Source organism: Lontra canadensis, unplaced genomic scaffold (genome assembly GCF_010015895.1).
Source record: "Lontra canadensis isolate GAN:19392208 unplaced genomic scaffold, GSC_riverotter_1.0 scaffold65, whole genome shotgun sequence".
NCBI lineage: Eukaryota > Metazoa > Chordata > Mammalia > Carnivora > Mustelidae > Lontra > Lontra canadensis.
In genome coordinates this window covers 7,745,080-7,765,539 of record NW_022631059.1, presented here as the reverse complement: position 1 = coordinate 7,765,539, position 20,460 = coordinate 7,745,080, and the positions used below count along the sequence as shown (strand labels likewise).

At 42.5% G+C, this 20,460-nt stretch overlaps 1 non-coding gene across 1 annotated transcript; it reads left to right on the top strand.

The window, feature by feature from the left end:
* Positions 1-10,349: 10,349 nt before the first annotated feature.
* Positions 10,350-10,456, top strand: LOC116880169. The gene has a single exon (XR_004385179.1). It is a non-coding gene; the product is annotated as a U6 spliceosomal RNA (small nuclear RNA).
* The last annotated feature ends 10,004 nt before the right edge of the window (positions 10,457-20,460 follow it).

Here is a 20,460-nt window from a genome sequence, read left to right as displayed (position 1 = left end):
CGTTTAGCGGACCATTGTGTATCTTGCTTCTGGCAGGTGCTTGGCACATAGTGAATGGTCAAGAAATAGCTGTGCTGTTGAGTCGGACATTGAGTTATTCCCCTTCCTTTGCTTTCTTTTCTTTCTCTCTGCAGGTGCACCCAAGAAGAAAGGGAAATGATTTCATATTTTCTAGATTTTCACTGAAATGGACAGATCATCCAAGCATATTTTCTAGATTTTCATATGACTTTAGCACTGTGTTGCCTTATAAACTCCCAGTAGACCCTTAGTAGCACAGGCAGTCTTTAGTGTCATAACAGCCAGCAAGGACTTTCTTATTTCCAGGAGATTGGTTTCTCATGACCAGTGGAGAAAGTTCCCGGTAATTTTTATACTGGATTGCAGAGGGAAGAAGATTGGTTCTTGTAAACTTGGTTGACATCAACACATATCCATTCTTGACAAGGTGCAGCTCAATTCAAAACGACTGCTTTGAGCCCGGTCCCAGAAACACTCTTCCTAACCAGGCCTCATGCCTAGCTCATTACTTCGCCTCTGTGAGTCATCCTGCCTGGGATTCTGCTGGGAATTACTAATGAGAGATGTGGAAGCATCTTATAAATGTCCACCATCATTACCAAGACAGGCCCAGGCCCTCTGTTTGGTTCTGGGAAATCTTACCAAGTCTTGAATGGATAGTTATACTCCAGCCGTCACACCGAGCCACTGCGGATGACAAAGTGTGATTATGTGTGTGTGTGTGCATGTGTGTGAGCTTGTATGATGAGGGTGGAGTGGAAAAGTCCTTGGAGGGACAATAGCTGGTTTCCACTACTGAAAAAAACAAAATTCTTTCAAATGTATTAAATAGTAGTATATTTTTGTGCTTCAAAGCTTTGACTGAATTTGGTGTAAGTCCTAGATCTGCTTTCTGACTGTGGATCTGTCGAGGACTTACCTCCCACATCTGAGCATGGATGGTGTTAGAACCAACATCACAACCTTAGTAAAGCCGCCACACTTCATGGAAACAGCAGGAATAATAATAGCCAACCTCATGAGATTTGCTGTGAAAACAATGCAGACAGAGTTCTTAGCACAAGAAAGCATTCAGTGAATACTACCTCATAGCCTTACTATATTGCATGCCTTGGTTTTTGCAAACTGCATGCAAGAGAGGCAATTTGTAATGTCTCAATTATTATCCCTTGTGTTCAACTTAGTATTGCACTTTTGACAAAGGAAACTGTAAAATTGAATGAAGCCAAGGGAATATTAGCTAAGAAATGCTGATGAGTTCAAATCCCAGCTCAGGAACTTGGTAGGCACATAAAGCAGGGAAGATGATCTCTGTAAGCTTCAAGTTTCTCATCTCAAAGTGCTGATAATGGGAGCACCCAGCTAGTGATGTTTTCCTGAGGATGATAAAGCATTGAAAGTCCCTAAGGTATAATCAACCTCTCAAATGTTTATCAATACAGTTACTAAGTACAGGAATTGGGCTCTCAAAAAATGAATGTCATAATCTCTATGACATTTGTCTCAGAGTTCTCTGCCTAAGTAGACAAAAGCCTCCTTGAAATTACAGACATTGTCTCCTTGGTTTTGCCTTTTCTGGAGCATAGGATATAGAGGTGTTTACCTTGGCCAACACCCAATAAGCAAATAATAGACCTTTAATTATTGAAGATTTCCTCATTCTTCAGTGAAAAGAGAAAGACCAGTATCAATGCATTCTCTGTGTTCTGAGGAAGGAGTTGTTGGTAAATCCTGGAAGGCTTTATTTGTGTGTCATATAGAAAGCAATTCTGTATAAATAATAGTTTTGGTCTCCACGTATTGGGTTGGAGCCATGAATCCACCACTCACAAGCTGTATGGCCCAGGGCAAGTTATTTAACCTCTGTGAACCTAGTTTCCTCATTCATAAAATTGGGGGTTACCATACTTGCATCTCAGGAAGGCTGAGATGGATACTTGTAATGGGTAGAACACAAACACTATCTTCACAAACATTCATTGGGCCCCATATATGTTCATGATCTCTGAGTAGAATTCAGTCCTCTTGGTATGTTAGAGTTATATTATAGAAAAATGTATCTTAAATCTTCCAAAACATAGTTGCATAGGGAGAACTTTTGAGAAGTTTCCTCATTAAAGGAGCTGTTCCATTTTGAAGGAGGTGAAAAACACAAGGTAGATACTCAAGTTTATGAATCATTTTCCTCCTCTTACTACAAATTATAATTTATTGAGGAGCTCCCATGTGTGTGCCAGATACTTTACTATCGCTTCCAACCCAGTCATACTGTAAAATAAGTATTATTTTCCTTTTTATAGGAGAAAATGTGTTTCTTAGAACACTTAAGCCAGACCTGAGTTTGAATTTACCCCACCACATATAACCGATTAGTTCACCTTGTCCTCATCTATCAACATGGAAATCATAGTGACTCTTCTATACTTTTATAAATTATAGCTATAATAGTATTACATAGCCACAATCCTATGACTTGAATTCTAGCTTGCTTTAGGATGTCAGTTCCCTGAGGGCAGGAAGACGGTCTGTCTTGCTCTCTGCTATTTTCTTAGTACCTGTACCTATGCTTGGATTGGTTTTGAGTTTCCACAAATATTTGTCAAATAATATACTGCAAGATAACAGAGATTAAATGTCTTATTTGTTATAGCTGTACTTTTTGAGTTGATTGATGCTGTGGTTCTAGTGAAACACAGTTCCTAGTAAATAATGGGTTTAATGACAAATTTTATATATAAAGGAACATTTTATTTCATTTTTTCTTTTTTTGAAATGTCGGAGAAAACAGAAATCTGTACAAAGAAGACGTGTACTCTTTAATAACGCATCTCCACATGAAAATGGACATAATTGGTTAAATGAGTTAATGTTATAAACAGTATTACGTGGTAAACAGTATTAGCTATTATTATCAACAATAGTTTTGGAAGATATAGGTATAACTATTGGCTCTAGAGTCAAGTTAAGCTGCCTAATGAAACAATCCATTGATTTTGGAAAATTCCATTGGTACTATCTATGTTTCATAACTGACTTTTACAATGACACCATCATCACATCCTCACATACCTACTCTACATTTTTCTTGCATGATATAACTTGGCTAATTCCATCAGGGTGAAAATTGGAGAAACTCTATGGTAGAATTATTATTGCTCATTATTTTGGATGCAAAATACATTTTGCTTCGCTCCCATGTGTCAAGAGCCTGCCTCAACATATCTTCTTATGGTTGCTGATGTGCATGGAGCATTGTTGATCTCTGATTGTGTTTTGCCAGAGCGTCAACAGGAACCACCAGTGCATACTTCCATAGACAATAAGCACCACAAGGGACTGGAGGAAAGTACGTGTGTAGTCCCCCATGAGTCAACTCCAGGATGAATGGGACTGGATATCTGATTGCTTTTCAATATTCATGAAGTGCGCCAAGGGAACTGTTCTGAAACAAGAAAACACTAGGAGAGCTCTTTTGTCCTTAGGGAAAACAAAGTTCAGTAGCAAATTTCAGTAGCAAATGTCAACTAAGCCTCACGATCTAGATCCCGCCACCTGACCTTCCCCCGCCAGAGAACAGCTATCCAGACCTCCCAGTGTCTGGTCTTTGTGCAGCACCAAATGGTGATGGTTTCAGCAATGAGGAGGAAGCCGATCAGTTGGATCCTATTGCAACTTGGGATCTTGTGTGTTTGCGTGAATACTCACAGATTCCCCCAGAATCTGTATTTTACCCACACCTCTGGGTGATTTGTCACATTAAAGTTTGAGAAGCATGAATATTATTATTCTATTGTACAGAAAAGAGAAATGAAACTCAGGGTAAGTCTTTTGTCCAAGTTAGAAAGTGGTCAGTTCAAAACCCAAGTCTGTCTAACTCCAAAGTTACTCTGCATTATTAACCAAAAACAAGTTTATTGTCTCTAAAAATAAGGGTTTCCCCATGGGTACGAATGCTCCCATACTAACACTTTCTCTTTTCTTTCTCTTTTTTCTTTCTCTTTTTCCCTTTTTCCTTTCTTTCTGTTCTTCTGTGGGTTTTTTTTTAAGATTTTATTTCTTTATTTGAGAGAGATAGAGTGCATGAGCAGCGGGGAGGGGTAGAGGGAGAAGCAGACTCCCCATTGAGCAGGGGGCCCAACGAGGGGCTCGATCCCAGGACCTTGGGATCATGAATTGAGCTGAAGGCAGATGCTTACCCAACTGAGCCACCCAGGCGTCCCTCTTCTTCTGTTGTTGTTAATGAATGAGTCCTTATGCACTCTTAAAACAGTGGTAGGTATGTCACAATTTCTTATCATAAGGTGTTAAGGAAAAAGAGAAAAAGCCCACTCTTCTTATTCCAGAAATTACATTTCTGCCCAGGCAGCGGGAAAGCTTAATGGGCCCATGGACACCGAGGAGCTCAAGTCAGGGGCTCCCTCAGAAGTGGAGCCAAAATGAAAAATGTCCGACAACCACCCTTCATTGAAGTCCACTGAGAGAGCTAACGCCAGGAAACCTCCTGAGGTCTCTGGGCTCTGATAGTCATGACCCAGTAGGAAAGAAGTGACCATCATAAAAGCTCTTCCTACCAGCTAGAGACTTGAGATGAGGTGGATTATTTCAATAGTGAGCGTCTCACGATGATTGTGTGGACGTGTCCTTCCCAGGGGAACGAGTATAATAATGAGGGCCTCCAAAGTCTCATAGGACAAGTTTAAATTCCAACTTGCCCCTCAAAGCTCAGAATCTCAGAGTTCCATGATGACGGGAGGAACCCAGGGTGGGCTCCCTAGGCAGGAAATCTGGCTCAGCCACGGAGCATGCCCACCCCCGTCACGCACATACGGCTGCCTACGCACAAGCGGCCCTTTGGTCACACCCTCCCATACCCGCACACCCCCCAACACACGAACCTGCCCCGACAACACACTTGCCATACACATTCAAGGTGTTCACTCATCCTGTCAAATACATTGTCCGTAAGGTAGTGGGTTAAAGGTTAGAGGAAGAGAAACTTGGGTTTAAAGCATGACCTTGAACAAATGACATCCTCTCCCTGAGACTCAATTTCTGCTTCTGTAAATGGCGGAACTTACTTCATAGAATCGGTTCAAGGATTAAATAAGACAATGCATTTGAGGCCTGTAACAAGCAGTCAACACTGGCAAGTAAATCCTAGCTAAAGTCCTATTAACTGAAGGCAAAGACAGGGGAATGTCTTAATTCCAGAAGGAGTGCTTTTGGTGGGTGTTTTGGGCAGGTTTATCTGTGGTGGAATTTTGGGGACCAAGTGGCATTTTTTTATATGTATAATCCTATCTTCAGAAGCCTCTATCACATGAGAACAAAGAGCAGGTTCCTAAAGGGAAACTTCTGCAAGATATCTTGAAAAGTACACACCGAGAAAAAACATCCAGTGGTCGTGGCCATCCAGTGAGTTGTAGGGGAAAAAATACTGAAGGGCTTACATTCTCAAGGATGTTGGAAGAAGGTGCGAATAGATTTTTCTCTAAATGTTAACTGGGAAGATAATTTGGGAGGTTTCCTCCATCATTCAGCCCTGAATCCCTCATGGTCCACCCCAATGTATGCCCCCCCCCTTTCCTACTATAGGACTCTCTTCCTGCTAGTTCTGCCTCGAGTGGAAGTGCAGAATCAGTATACACAGTATGTAACATGTTCAGGTGTAGCTTATGAATGTTGTGCGTTTCCCTGCTCTCACAATTTCTGGGAATCACCACAAATCCAGAAGGTAAATACCGGGTTGACTATCATTTTGCAAACAAGGAAATGTAGGCTCAGAAATTATGAGAGACCTTCCCGTGGCCACACAGTAAGTTTGTGGGAAAGCTGAGAATCAAAGCATGTCTTCATCCGGCTTCGTTCATACTCTCCCGTCTTGAGGATAATATCCTTCTATACTTTGGATGATCATTGCATTTTCCTTAAATCTAGATGGCAAATACACCATTCTGAATATTTGAACCTAGAATATTTTAAGGAACCCTAAAATAGGGACATTGGCACACCTACAGAAGCCGAGGAAGCTCAAAAAATTCCCCTTGCTTGCAAACTGGTGCAGCCACTGTGGAAAATGGTATGGAGGTTCCTCAAAAAATAAAAGATAAAAAATACCATATGACTCAGTAATTCCACTCCTGAGTATTTACCCAAAGAAAGTGAAAACACTAATTCGGAAAGACACACACACCCTTATGTTTATTGTAGTATTATTTACAGTAGCCAAGATACGGAAACAACCAGGTGTCCACCGTAGATGAAGGGCAAGAAAAGAGCTGGTGTATAGAGTGAGTGGGATATTATTCAGCCAGAAGGAGGGAAGAAGTCTTGCCATTTGCAACAACAGGGATGGAACTAGAGGGTATTGTGCTGAATGAAGTAGGTCAGCCAGAGAAAGACAAACACCATATGATTTCACTCACATGTGGAATTTAAGAAGCAAGACAAAGGAATGGAGAGGGAAAAAGAGACCAACAGAAGAACAGACAATAGAGAGAAAACCGATGGCTGCGGAAGGGGTGGTGGGTGAGGGGAAGGGGAGACAGTGGAGGGGGATTAAGAATACGCTTATCATGATGAGCACCGAGTAATGTCTAGCATTACTGAATTACTATATTGTGCTCCTGGAACTAATATAACACTGTACATTAATTATACTGGAGTTAAAAAAAAAAAAAAAGCAAAAACCTTTCCCAGCTGACCCTAACTAGAGAGCATGTGACTAGCCTGAGCCAATTGGATGCTCCGAGTGGGGGTTTCCTCGAGGAGCCTGTGGATTTGAGATTTGCTTGGGCGGTGACCGGGAGGGACTTCCGTGTGCCCTGCCAGCAGTCCTTATAGCACGTCAGTGACTATTAACTAACCAGATTTCCTTTTGGTATAATTCTGGCCACAGTTTGATGGCTTCATCCCCCTTGAGGTCTGCCTGCTTTTTCAGGTCTAGTCGTCTAGTTTTGCTATCAATTCCGTGGACTCCACGATATCTGTCAACAAGTTCCTTTTCTGCTTAGTTTAACCAAAGAAGGGGGGTGCATCTTTGATTCCAAAACAAGAAATCTGGCCTGCGGTGACCAGACCATAGAGAAAAGAGTCTGTATTCCCATCCAGCGTTTCAGGGTGTCCTCTTCAACCTTGCAAGGATCCTGAGCAGCAGCCCGGTCCTGGGACTTGCCAACCCAGGGCAATAGACAGACTTTTCATGAAGACTCTCTGAATGTTGACATTTTTCTTTTTGAATCAATGCGGAAACTGTCCATTTTCTTTTCACATCTTAATAAATATGAACAGCGCTAGTGGGATGTCCTCAGTGTGGCTGGAAGTCTGGAGTCCTTTCTGGGATCCAGTACACTCTGTGGTGCTCTTGTGGCCACCCAGACCTTCCCCCATCCCATCTCAATGGCCTCATTGGCACAGTGGTTAAAAGGGACTAATTTAAGTCAGACCAACGGAGTTTAAATCCAGCTCTCCTACTTCCTGGCTATGCAGCCTTGGACAAATCACTCAGCAGCTGTGTCTCAGTTTCTTAATCTATAAAATATGGATTACGATACTACCTGCCTCCTAATGGTATTAACATGATCTAACGAGTTAATTCAGATCAAGCACTTAGAATAATGTCTGATGGGTAGTAAATGCCAGGTTAGCGCCTTATGTGTTCCCATCACATCCAATGCGCACTTGCTTTTGTACCCTTTGTTTTATCAAAACCAGCTTTCAGAAAAGAATCTGATATTGGGCATGGCTCTAGGTCTAAATTTGTTTCTTTCACTGAGATATCCTCAAATGAAGCCCTTTCTCTAACTGTGAAAATCCTGATCAAGGAACTGGCAATCTTTGTAGAAGTTCAAGGGTTATTTTCAGGGACAGAAGAGTCCATACTCACAGAACTCGATGACAATTCCACCTACCCCAAGGTCAAGGCTGCAAGTGAATATATAGGAATTAAATCCAGCCATTGAAATGTAGCTAGAGACAGAGGGATGGAGGGAAATTATTTTTTATCCTTGAGATAAACAACCATTTGATAGAATGCAATGAAAAGGCTCCCTTGCCCTGCTCTGAAGACAGGTGATCAATGAGTCCATAGGGTTTCACCATTAACAACGTCCTGGGGGGTGTCAGCCTATACACTTTTACTTACATAACACTTACAATCAGCTCATCTCACCAACATAAAGAAGTATTTGATCCTCATGCCTGAGCTTGTGACTTGATTTCAAAACCATTCAATCACAAATAAAGCTCCTCATGTGTTTTCTTTTCTAAAGTCTAAGTGACTCAGATATTTTGTTATTCAACAAGATGACCACCATGACTCAGGCAACTGAGCTATTAACATTTTCTACAGTCTCAAGTCTGGAGTCCAAAATAAAATGAGTTATTTCATAAATATCTTTTTTCTAAAATGAAAACACGTGTGTGTGTCTCTTGGTTGTCAAAATCCTCGTTTGAATCTTTAAGGAGAAAAGTCATGTTGAAAAGTGGTCTTGGGCAGCAGATGCTGTTTTCTTCAAATCCGAGCTTCAGAACTGATCAACCTGTGTGTCTATGGACAAATGATATTATGTCTCCCAGCTTTGGCTTCTTCATCAGTGAAAAAGAGAATATTACCAAATGTGTGTGTGATTTTATGCATGTGTCAAATGTATTAAATGTATCAAATAGTATCAAATGTGTGTGTACATTTAGTGGAGTGCCTGGCCCATGGCCAGCAGGTAGTATAAGGCTCTGTTTTGCTTCCAGCTGGCACTTCATGTCACAGAAGGACACCACACTCAGATGGGGGAACATGCCCTCACTTCTGTTGAAAACCATGGTTGTAGGAGGGAAGAATTCTAATGGAAGTGGTATTGTCTTTGACCCCTCCCATTTTAAACTTCACTCTCTGGTAAGGCAGACTGTGTCGTGGAGTGGATTCCAAATTCAAGTTCACTGGGAAGGGTTGCTGGTTGGTCTGCTGCCTCAGTGGCTAGGGATTTTATAAAGTTAGAACAAGTTGAGAGGAACAACTTTTTATGGAGAAAGGTTGTTTTTTATTCTCTTCCAGCCTTTTATTCGATGGTAAAGTCTTTGTTTTTAGTTGTTGGTTTTAGATTTAAGCTTCCTTGGTTTAATGTCTTTCCTTAGCAAAATAAAAGGTCGGCACCTCTCTGACAATACTGCTCCCCCATCCATATTTAAAAAAAAAATGTATTGAGATGTGAAATTTAAATGATTGAGAACTATTCATATCACAATCAAGCAATTCTCCCTGTTATCCCCAAGTATAGTATTGTTCTATGTCCCTCTGCTACCTTGATGCCTACTGCCCAGGAGACATAAATAGACCAATTTTTAAATTTTTTATTTTTATTTATTTATTTATTTTTCTTTTTGGTCAGGTAGAATCAACTAGGATCTTTCAATGGACAATGAATGAAGGCACGAATGACCAAGTTCGGTTTCTTAAAGGGACTATCCCCTACTATTTTATCACTGAGGAACTTTCAAGGAACTATCTTCCACAACACTTAGAACATCACAGTCTCTGCTGACAAATAATCTCACGAAGCACACAGAGAGGTTCGTGCTGGGTACCAGGCCGTGATCACAGATCCCCGTGCAGAGCTGCCCAGAACCATGCCTCAAGGAAGCCCATGTGACTGAGACATGGCTCCTCTCCCTATGCCACTGGCCTGAGCCCTTGGCAACCATGATGGCACGTGACAATGGATTCTGGCCCTACATTAGCCAAGATGGGTGGACGAATTGATTCAAATGAGCCACTTGGATCTCACTCAGAAGCATTGATTTGGGATTTGGGAAATAGCCCACTTGCTAGTGTGGTCTCTCAATCAGGAGTCATGGGGAGCCCAACTCTTACTCCCCATACCCCTGTAACTGAAGCAATGCAGGAAGAAAATTCTCAGAGATAAAGAAGACTGGAGCCGCTGAGCCCAGAGGAGATGTGGAGTGAGGGTCCTGATGGTTCAACAGTTCCCGTATGCAGCCCTTTCTTGGCACCTGGTGGAGACAGAAGTTCTGGGTTTGGTAGCAGCTTAGATTCTTTTGATTGTAAGCAATGGAAACTGGTGCTGGCCAGCCTAATTAGTAAAGGGATTTTTCTGGCATAGGACAAAGGCTTGCAGAAGCGTGGCTGGATGACCAAGGTTCGTATGTGGGATTCCAAAATAGAAATCCACCACTAAAGAATTATCAGCACCAGGACTTTGGGACCCAAGACCCAGAGTGGACGTGCAGCAGGTATCATCTGAATACCAGCAGAATATCTGTTTAGGATTCTTGCTTTCAAATTCTTTTTTTTTTTTTTTAAGATTTATTTACTTGTGCTCGTTTCAGCAGCACACAAACTAAAATTGGAACGATACAGAGAAGATTAGCATGGCCCCTGCGCAAGGATGACACACAAATTCGTGAAGCATTCCATATTAAAAATATATATATATATTTATTTGCTTATCTTTGGGTTGGGGGGTGTGCAGAGGGAGGGGAAGAGAGAGAGTCTTGAGCGGAGTCCACGCTGAGCACAGAGCCGGATCTCAGGACCTGAGCCGAAACCAAGAGTCAGACGCTTAAGACTGTGCCACCCAGGCTCTCCTGTTTCAAATTCTTAAGACTCCAAATGCTTAGACATTTTTATTTCTCAAATGGCTGGGTGAATCACACATTTTGGTGTCCCTCTCAGGCACCTGAATTTGAGACCCAAGATTGTTGACAGAAGTCACCCCAAACCTGGAGCTTGGTCAGAATAATGCACTTGGCAGATGGGACCCCACGAAGCCTCGGATTTCAACTCCTCTGAAAAAACTCCAAACTTCTTAGGGAGCCAAGACAGAGGAAATAATTAAGCAGAGGTGAGTTTATAATGAGTAAGCATTTTTTGTTTTTTAAATGATCTCAGCTAAACTTCCTTGTTTTGTCCTAGGTAACTTGGAAACTTTTGAAACTGATTTGTTTTGCTCAGGAGGACAATGTTATCTCGGTGCGTAGGGCCAGGTACGCATCTCCTTCCCGGTCTGAAAAGCAGTTGGCCAGGAGCCCCAAGTGGATGACATTTGCGTTCTCGAATGTTCATTAGGTGATTTCCGATTTTGGACAAAAGTTGGATTGAGAGAAAGAATTAAGGCTTTAGCAGCTCATCCCTGGCACTTAGGAAATGTAACAAATTTTAAAATAAGCAGATAAAAATCACATGCAATCATAAAACCCAGGAGAAAAAAAAACAGTAGAATTCTTTAAAAAAGAAAACATTTATGGAAGTTTAATGTACATACAAAAAAAGGATCACTTTTGAAATTAAAACAATATCTATTACTTATCAGGGACTGTCTTCACTATGGTCAAATTGAACACAAAGCATCATAAAGCATGAATTAGAGATTTTTAAAATGAAATGTACCCGAAGATTCCATTTTTTTTTCTTTTCTTATATTTGAAACAAAACTGCCCCATAGCATTTCCTGCCGATGGGGATGCCTCCTTCAGAATTAAGATGTTCACGGGATTCCTACAATTTTAGTCATTAATTTACGGAACCCGTTCCAGCACAAGCTAAAGTCAAAGTGCCCGCAGGTAAGACTATGATAAGAGTAATTCATATAACGCAGTGATAAGAAATACACGTTCCTGTAAGGTAAACAGCGTTATCCCACGGCGAGGTAAGTACAGGAAGTCCCCTACGAGGAACACCTGCGGCATGAACATCTGAGTGTGCCCTGATTGCACCTGTGCCCCCTTCACTCTTCTCACGTGTGGCACCTGCTCTCACTCCCCAACTTAGCAGGACTAGTAGGGGTTGGTGCTGGCTCTGCAGATGTCGGTGTTGGGCAAAAGCTTTGGAGGCTGCAGAGATGTTCTGTGAAAATATAGTGAGGAACAACGTAAATATTCCTGAGTGAGTACCATGGATTTCAGCGGTCTTGGGCTCAAAAAATCTTCAAATGTCGTGCAAACCAGGTAGCTATGTTAAGCCATCAGATATAAGAGGGTAGGGAGTGTGGGAGCTTCCTGTGTGGGAGAGTGGGAATTCCAGTGTGTGTCGGGGAGGGGGGAGGGACTATCCTGCATTATTTAGCATTTAGGGTCTAAATCAGATTATAAACCAACTGTGGCCAATAATTAAAATTAGACTTGACAATCCCTTAGGAAACTGCCCTTTGGGACACATGTGCTTTCTGGAGACACACCCGATGTCCCTCAACATAGCCGGACCCCCCCCCCCCCCCCCACTCTGCACTGGAATGTATCCTTGATTCTTTGGTTAAGTTCCAGAGGTTTAAGGAAGAGGTGACATGAAAAATTCTTTAATATAGAATCAACCTCACTCTAGCAAGTGCTCATGCTGTGAAAGATACCTGGAAAAGAAGACTGCTAGAGGGAACAGCATGAATCCCAGCCTAGACTCTTCATGAGGACGGATGCTGAGTGGGTCTTGCTTGCTGATATATGCCTGAAACTGGGCTCAATGACTGATGTGCCGATGATGTTTAGGGCCCTTTTGTCTGAAGATTCCCCACGCTTGGTATAATGCTCTGCTGTTGCCAAAATGAAATTGTTAATAATGTTAGAACAATCCCCCCACCATCATTTCCTTTTGCACTAGGCCCTGAAAATTATGTGGTTGGTCCTGGTCACATTCAGTGTGTAACATGCTACGTGAATGTGTGAGTGAATGAGGCAGGTCCCTCTCCCCCTTACCTCCTTAAATCCTGGATCAAGGTGAAAAAAAGGTTTTTCTTCACCTGATCTGAAGTTCACCTCCCCAGTTCTCATCTTTCAGATTCAGACAGATGGCTTCCAGGGATGAATGACAGCGGGGCCCTTCTGTGCGGCAGGAGAAAGCCCTCCTCCGCCTACACACAATTGGTCTGACTCTGTTCTGCAACAGGATGATTTCCTAAGACGTTGCGTGAGGGAATTCCCAAGGGGGATTATTTAGTCTTAAGTAAGAGTGACAGGAGATGTCAGCGTTTGAGTCCTGCTTGGGCTATGCAGGATTCAGCCCTGTTTTTTTTTTTTTCCCCCCAAGTTCATAAACCCATGGTGAAGCCCTTAGAGGGCATATCTGTTGTGCTGATAACTGATACTTAATTGTGTTGGGTACCTTTAGTGCCTTGTCATCTACCCTCCCTGGACCTATCTTTCCACCCTGGCCACTGGCCTGACAAACAGCTGTGCAAAGGTGCACCTTACTCAGCTCTGCCTCACCTCTTGGGAATTTGCTGCCAGCCTCTAGTAGCTTCTGCAGCCATTCTTGGACAAGAACAAACCTGGAAGTACAAAGAAGTTAACAGCCCAGGGCAACCCTTGACCAACCTTGGATGGGCGGATAGGGGCTGTCTTTGTGGTGAGAACAATCCTGTGATATGGGGTACACAGTGTCCCAAAGAGTCCCCAGGAAGGATCAATCCAGTTGCCCACAGGGTAACTAGCTCAGGAAAGGGCCCTGGGAACAGCTTCCTGCCTCCTCTTTTTCACTTTTCCCGGCGCCACCCCCCCCCCCCCCCCACCCCCTGGCTCCCTGCTCTGGTTCCCCAGGGCCACCTCCCAATATCAACTCCCTGTAGTAAGGCTTTGTATCAGGCTCTGCCATGACATTGCTGTGGCCAGAACATACCAGGGCACACTCTTCCGATTATAAATCACAAGAAATGAAGCCAAAATCCCATCAGCAAATACAGAATTGACTCAAGACATTGAAAAGTTCAGAACGGAAGCTCGCTTAGCTCTGTGGGTCCAGGGCCACATTTTAAAATTCAGGCCCTCGTTTCTCTCCACTCTTCAGCTTCACTTATGTGTTGGCTCCATTTTCAAATGAGCTCACTCTTTTACATGCAAAATGCTGGCCTCTGTTCTAGAACTTTCATCCCTACAGTTTTACAGCTAGCTGGAAGAGAGATTTGCGGTGCCCATGCTAATCAGAAGCTCTGGCTCTGATCATGGGCTGATTCCTGAACAGTCGTGCGCCCACAGTGGTGCTGATTGGCTGAAGCCTGTTCTGCTCCCCTTCCTGGAAAGTGTTCGAGCCCATGCAGACCACACGGACGAGTTGGGAGTATATAGTCTGTGTTCTCCAGAGAAACAGAACCAATAGAATGTGGATGAATAGATCATTGGATAGGTGACTGATAGACAAATATCATAAAAACGTGGCTTCCATGATTACAGGGGTAAAATCCCAAGATCTGCAGTTAGCAAGCTGGAAATGCCAAACTGATGTGCCTGTTCTAGTCTGGAACCTGGAAAGGACCGGTGTCTCAGCTCAGCGGGCAGGCAGGAGTTCACTCTTCGTCTCCTTTTTTGTTCTTTTCACATCTTCGATTGACTGCACCAGGCTCACTCCTATTAGGAAGGGCTTTACTCAGTCTACGATTCAAATATAAATCTCATCCAGAAACACTTTCACTGACACAAGCAAAACAATGTTTGGCCAAATGTCTCTGCAAGTTTCACGTAATATTGAGCATCAGAGGGAGTAAGAGGAAGATCTCCAAACTAAAGTCAAGGTTATTGCCAGAAGGAGAATTGGATGTGAAGAAGCAAATGCTGTATATTTAGAAGGGCTCATTCCTCTTGGGCGGACAATCAAAGGTCATCTTTATACATATACATATTTAATACTGGGTTCATCATAAAAATGTATATTTAAGTTAGCTCGAATCAGCAAAATAATTTCTTAAAACAAATATATTTATAGATTATAAATGAATGCTACTTTTTTTTTTTAGATTTTATTTATTTATTTGTCATAGAGAGAGAGTGAGAACAAGCAGGAGAGCAGCAGGCAGAGGGAGAAGTGGGCTTCTTACTCAGGGAGACTGCTGAGCAAGGAGCCCGAAGTGGGACTCTGTCTCAGGCCCCTGGTATCATGACTTGAGCGGAAGGCAGCCACTTAACTGACTGAGCCACCCAGGGGCCTGTGAATGCTACTTCTTAGAGCAAACATGCTTCATAAGATTTGTGCTCATTACGTTAAATATTGAATTTCTAGGGATTTTTAAAAATGTTGTTAACGATTTAATATCTCAGGAGCTTCCTGTTCCTTCTCAGAAACTTAGGACAATAGTGTAGAGGACCTATTTAGATTCAAATCCTTTCTTCTGATGATTGAGCTCCTGTGATTAGTGGAATGTGAAAATTATCTTGTCTTCTTTATTGAGAAAGTTAATAACGTAGTCTTGTCTTGAAAAAGTGTCTCAACCATTATTATTTTTAAGATTTTAATTATTTGAAAGAGAGAGAGAGAGAGCATGAGAAGTGGAGGGTCAGAGGGAGAAGGAGACTCCCTGCTGATCAGGGAGCCTGATGTGGTACTCAATCCTGGGACTCCAGGATCATGACCTGAATCAAAGGCAGTCGCTTAACCAACTGAGCCACCCAGATGCTCCGTCCCAACCATTATTAAAGTGGTATATAGTCATTAAAAGAAATTTAAGAAAGTGTAAATAAGATAAAATAATTGGACTTCACGTGACAACTACTAAGAATAGTTCTGTAAATTTCCTCCTATGTATTCTATCTACCTCTAGATTTTTAGATTCTAGCTAGAATCACAATGTGTGATTCTTGTGATTCTTGTGATTCTTGCATCAGGTTTCAGTATATCTTGCATTATTACATATCAATTACCTTAATACTAATTTATTCCTGAATACAAATTGATCCATATTCATTTCACAATTTTTAAGCAATACAGAAAATTATAAAGATGGAAAAAGTTACATTCAATTCCTGATATCTACAAAATCACTGTTACATGTTGACATCTTTATATATTTCATTCTGATATGTTTCTAAGTGTATCTATCTATATCTGTATACATATGATTTTTAGAAACAAAACTGGAATTGTAATTTTGCATCTGATCTGTTTTGCCACCTTTCCCTCTGCTGCTACTTTTCAGAAAGGGCATTAGGACAAGTGCTTATGAAGGGAAGGACCCTATGAGCCACTTAAACTGGTCTCTTTTGCCAAACCGTTCAGAGTAGTTGGGATGCTTCATTTTTATAAACAGAGGATTCCTAAGCACTCTTGTGTAAATAGTCTGTTTACAGTTTTTAGACCTATTTTCTCAGAATGGGTGGCCAGAAGTAGAATCATTCTTAAACAGTAAAAATGTTTATTTGTTTCATGGAACTGCCTTCTCCACAGTTCTTAGCATCACTTTCTCTTCCGGTGGCAGTGACTGGGTGCAGCCAGTGACTGCTTCTTGCCCTCTTTGGCCTCAGCACCTGTCAAGGATTTTGCTTGGGGACCACCAAAGCATTAGTGATTGACAACGCTGAGTCCCATGACCTCTTTAATCTTGTCCTTTGTTTGTCATCAAAAAACAAGCCAGGTTACTTGGTTTTCCAAGAACCAGGCAGTGGCCCCTTCTCTCTCCCTAGACCCAGTTTCCCATTTGCACGTGGAAGCCCACCCCAGCTCACGAGGATTCTGTGGCCTGTGGCCGTGGTTGTGCTGGTTCAGGGATGTGTTGGCTTCCGCTGACATCTCTTCATGAAGGTCTGTGTCAATCTGACACAAATGCAACCTACGGGTTTCTTGAGTATGTGATTTATAAAACAAAAAAAGCACTGAAAATCAGCTCAGTGTCCACCGTTGGCATTGGCATGTGTGCTGGCAAAGTAGCAAGGGGATTTTCGTCCTCACGGCAGCCTAAGGGATGCGGCGCCAATTTGCATTTCCATCTCCTGATCACCTCGGCTGAATTTCCAGGGACAAAGGAATAACTTTCCTTTAGAAGAAACATCTCTTTGGGGTTCTTCATGTTGAGCAGCAGGACTCTGTAGCTAGATACAGCAGAATTTGAAAAAGTAAGTTGAAATGTGCACAGACCCTTTGTGAGGTGTCCAGGGATCCACAGTGGAGGCAAACAGCTAGGGATGACATTGAGATGACCTTGTAGGACTTCTCGCTGCTACAATCTCAGCACCACTGGGTCTGAGTCACTGAGGCCCAGGGCTCTCTTCCTGCTGCTTCAGGACAAGTGAGCCTCCTCTGCAAGGCTGCTCTCACCTTCAGGATGGAGTGCCCAGTCCCCCAGCCCCACCCCCACCCCCAAGCTCCCGGCACCTCCCTCCACAGGCCTGCATCTGAGCCTCAAGGATGCTAGGAAATTAAGTTCTGACTTCCAGGATGGAGGGTTGACACTCAGGACCTGGAAACGTCCCTAAATAGAGAGAAAAGTATCCAAAAGATAGTAGATGCCCATTCCACCATGAAAGAGATCCTTTCAAGAGCAGCATCTATGTGACGAGGCTGCTGGGCTCAGTGCTGGGTATAAATGAGGTTCTTGTTGAATGAGTCACACCAGGGAACTTATATTTTAATTTGAAGATATGTTGTGGCTGTTACTTATAACAAGTTCTGACTCGTTTCTCAATATCAGAATTGCTGTAAGCTCGCACCTTTGAAATCAACAGGCTAGTTAATGGTCTGTTTTAAAAAGGCCTAAACATAATGCCTACGGTCGAGGGCTCTGGGGAAATGCTTTGCTTTTTGCCAGGTAAAAATTAAAGTAAGAATTCCTACTAGTGAGAGATGATTATATTTTGTCCCGAAGAGAGGTTTCCTTGATTTTGTTTAATCTTTCTTTGCAGAGCGTAGACAAGAGTGTGGACAGTTCCTGAAGGGTTGCAAAAAGAAAGAGAAGACGTCGGATCCTGGAGCCACGGCGCCACCTGGTGGAGAAGGGAAGGCTTGCTCCGGCCATAAATCCACGTGATCGCTGTGTGAGACCTTAGTGCTAGATCTAGCGTGCATGCAACACACACGCACACACACACACACACAGTGAACGGAAATACACTACAGACTCTTGTACTGTTGCTGAGTTAATTTATCAACAGCTATATTGTTTTACATATTACAGTATTAATCTCTAATTACACACTCATTCGTTCACACTTTTATTCATTAGTATCTGTCAATCTCCTACTCCCCCTCTTGCTGCTGTGATTACAGAGATGAAGAAACATATTTCAAAAGAAAATGTGCTAGAGGGGTTTATAACGGGGTGGGGTGCTGCTTTTTCTGGTTGGTGGATGTGTTGAAGAAAGATTTCTTGACGGAGGGACACAGAGGCTGAGTGTTGAGGAAGGGCAGAATTTAGCCAGGTGAATAACAGGAGAAGGGCATCTTGAATAGCAAGATAGGCAGGTGCAAAGGCCCTGAGGCAGAAAGGAGCACATATCATTCACAAATGGACACTTAAGAAGATGGAGCATATTGAGGGGTAGGATGGTTTGAAATGATGTCAGAGATGGAGGCTAGGCCTTGGTAAGAAATCTAAATTATATCTTAAGTGTAACAGGAAGACACAGAAGAATTCCAAAGGTGGGCATGACAAAACCATTTATAAAATCAGTGAGCCATATATAAACTCACACTACTTTACATTACCCATCACAGTAAGAATATTAAAAAAAAGTTCAAGAAAGAGATGGTAAGGCATATACAGTGGAGGCTTGAAAAAGTACCAAATTATGGGGCAAGTGCAGAATTTAAAGATGGAACAGATTAGTGAGAACCAAGGAAGTCTTTAGAGCATGGAGTAAATCTTGAGTTAGATTTAAAGGCAACACTAGACGTCAAGAGTTATTTATGAAGGGATATAGAGGAAATTTTGGGGACCACGGTGCAAGTGTGAGAAGGAGGTGACAAGAAGAGAAAGTAATCAGACAGCTTGGGGATGAAATTCTTCAGTAAGAGAGTTCCTAATTTGTATCAGGTTTTGATTTCAGTAAACCTAGGGATTTTTTTTTTTAATGCTTTCATTTAGGAGAAAAATTTGGTAGTAAGAATGTTCTACAATATGTACATATGGGGAGGTTTACTGGAGGTCACAAATGAGTGGGTGGCCTGTGCTCTCCATCTGTCTGGCATATGTGAAGTTTTGAGGGACGATTTCAACAACAAGAGACTTCAGATTTTTTATAAAAATCTAGATTTCTGGCTTTTTGTAAAAAGGGGAAGTGGGACTTGGGTCTCTATTCCCTCCTGTCCACAGTTGGTTGGAGGTGAGGAGCTGTGTCAGCTGGTCCCAACTTCATCTCTTGCCCTTCTCCTCCTTCTCTTTCCTGTCCAAACCTTTTCTTCTGTTTCTTTAAGTAAACCGTGATTAACTACCTTTATTCCATTTGAAGTTTCTCTTCACTCCCCCCCTCCCCCACTGCTCTGGGAAGAGGGTCAGGCAGACGAGTGGCCAGAGACGGACATGTAAGGAAGGCCCTCAGGTGCGGCACTTGGTCCTGCACCCTTTTTGCCTGTTACCTTCCCCCTTGGATCGAATCTCAGCTGAAACAACTTCTCAAGGCCCATCCCAGGGGTGAGATTTAATTTACTGAAGATCTGCTCCTACGGCGAGTGAGACTCGTTTTCACTTGAAGACAGATTTTTAAAATGTCCTTTAAAATATATTTATTCTAAATTTTAAAAGTAGGTTACATTTTAAAAAATTAAGAAAATAATAGTCCTGTACCTATTTTGGCAAAATAGTACGCACATTGTCTCGAACGGCGGCACTAACACGACCCTTGGGCGCCCCCTGCAGGCCCGGAACAAATTACCACGTGATAATAGGGTTGGCTCCTTGTTGCCCTTTACTCCTTCTGGCCAACCTACGTGGGAGGGTAAGCCCATCAAGGCTTCCTGTTTCAGTCTCAGAACCAGGAGCCTGGCCTGGAGGGTGCGGGTTTTGGAGGGCACTCAGGCACGTACTGCTATGAAATGGGCCCATCATTGCTCTGTGACAGATGCTTTTTTTTTTTTTTTTTTTGTAACAGAATCTTAAACCAGACATGTCTGTAGAATTTTTTAGCTTACATGTCAATCCAAATAGATGGGTGACAGGGGTTTTTCCCCTCAATTTTCCAGTCAACATACTTACCATTTCTTTCGTTGTATCTTCCTCATGAAGTTTTCATACGGGTAGTTACACAGTCTTGTGTTAATGTTATTTTAAGTGTTCTTTCATATAGCTATTAATAACACAGTAATAACACTTTCTGACATACTATATAAATCATTTCTATGTTTTGATTATGGTCTGTCTCCCATCACTAGAATGTATCCTGCATGGCGATAAGGACTTTTGTCTATTTTTTTTTTTTCAGCACCTGCTCCCCCCCCCTTTTTTAAAGGTTTATTGACTTATTTTAGGGATAGAGGGAGAGAGAGAGAGAGTGAAAGCAGAGGGGCAGGGACAGAGGGAACCCAAGCAGACTCCACACTGAGCACAGAGCCCAACACAGGGCTCAGTCTCACATCCTTGAGATTAGGACCTGAGCCAGAACCGAGAGTTGGACACTCAAGCAACTGTACCACCCAGGCATCCCAGCAGCTGCCCTTCCTGATCCATTCAGCCTGCCACCAGTTCCAGCGTCTTCACTGGCTACTCCAGCCAGACACAAGCTCTTGCTCCCTAGTGCCCCTCA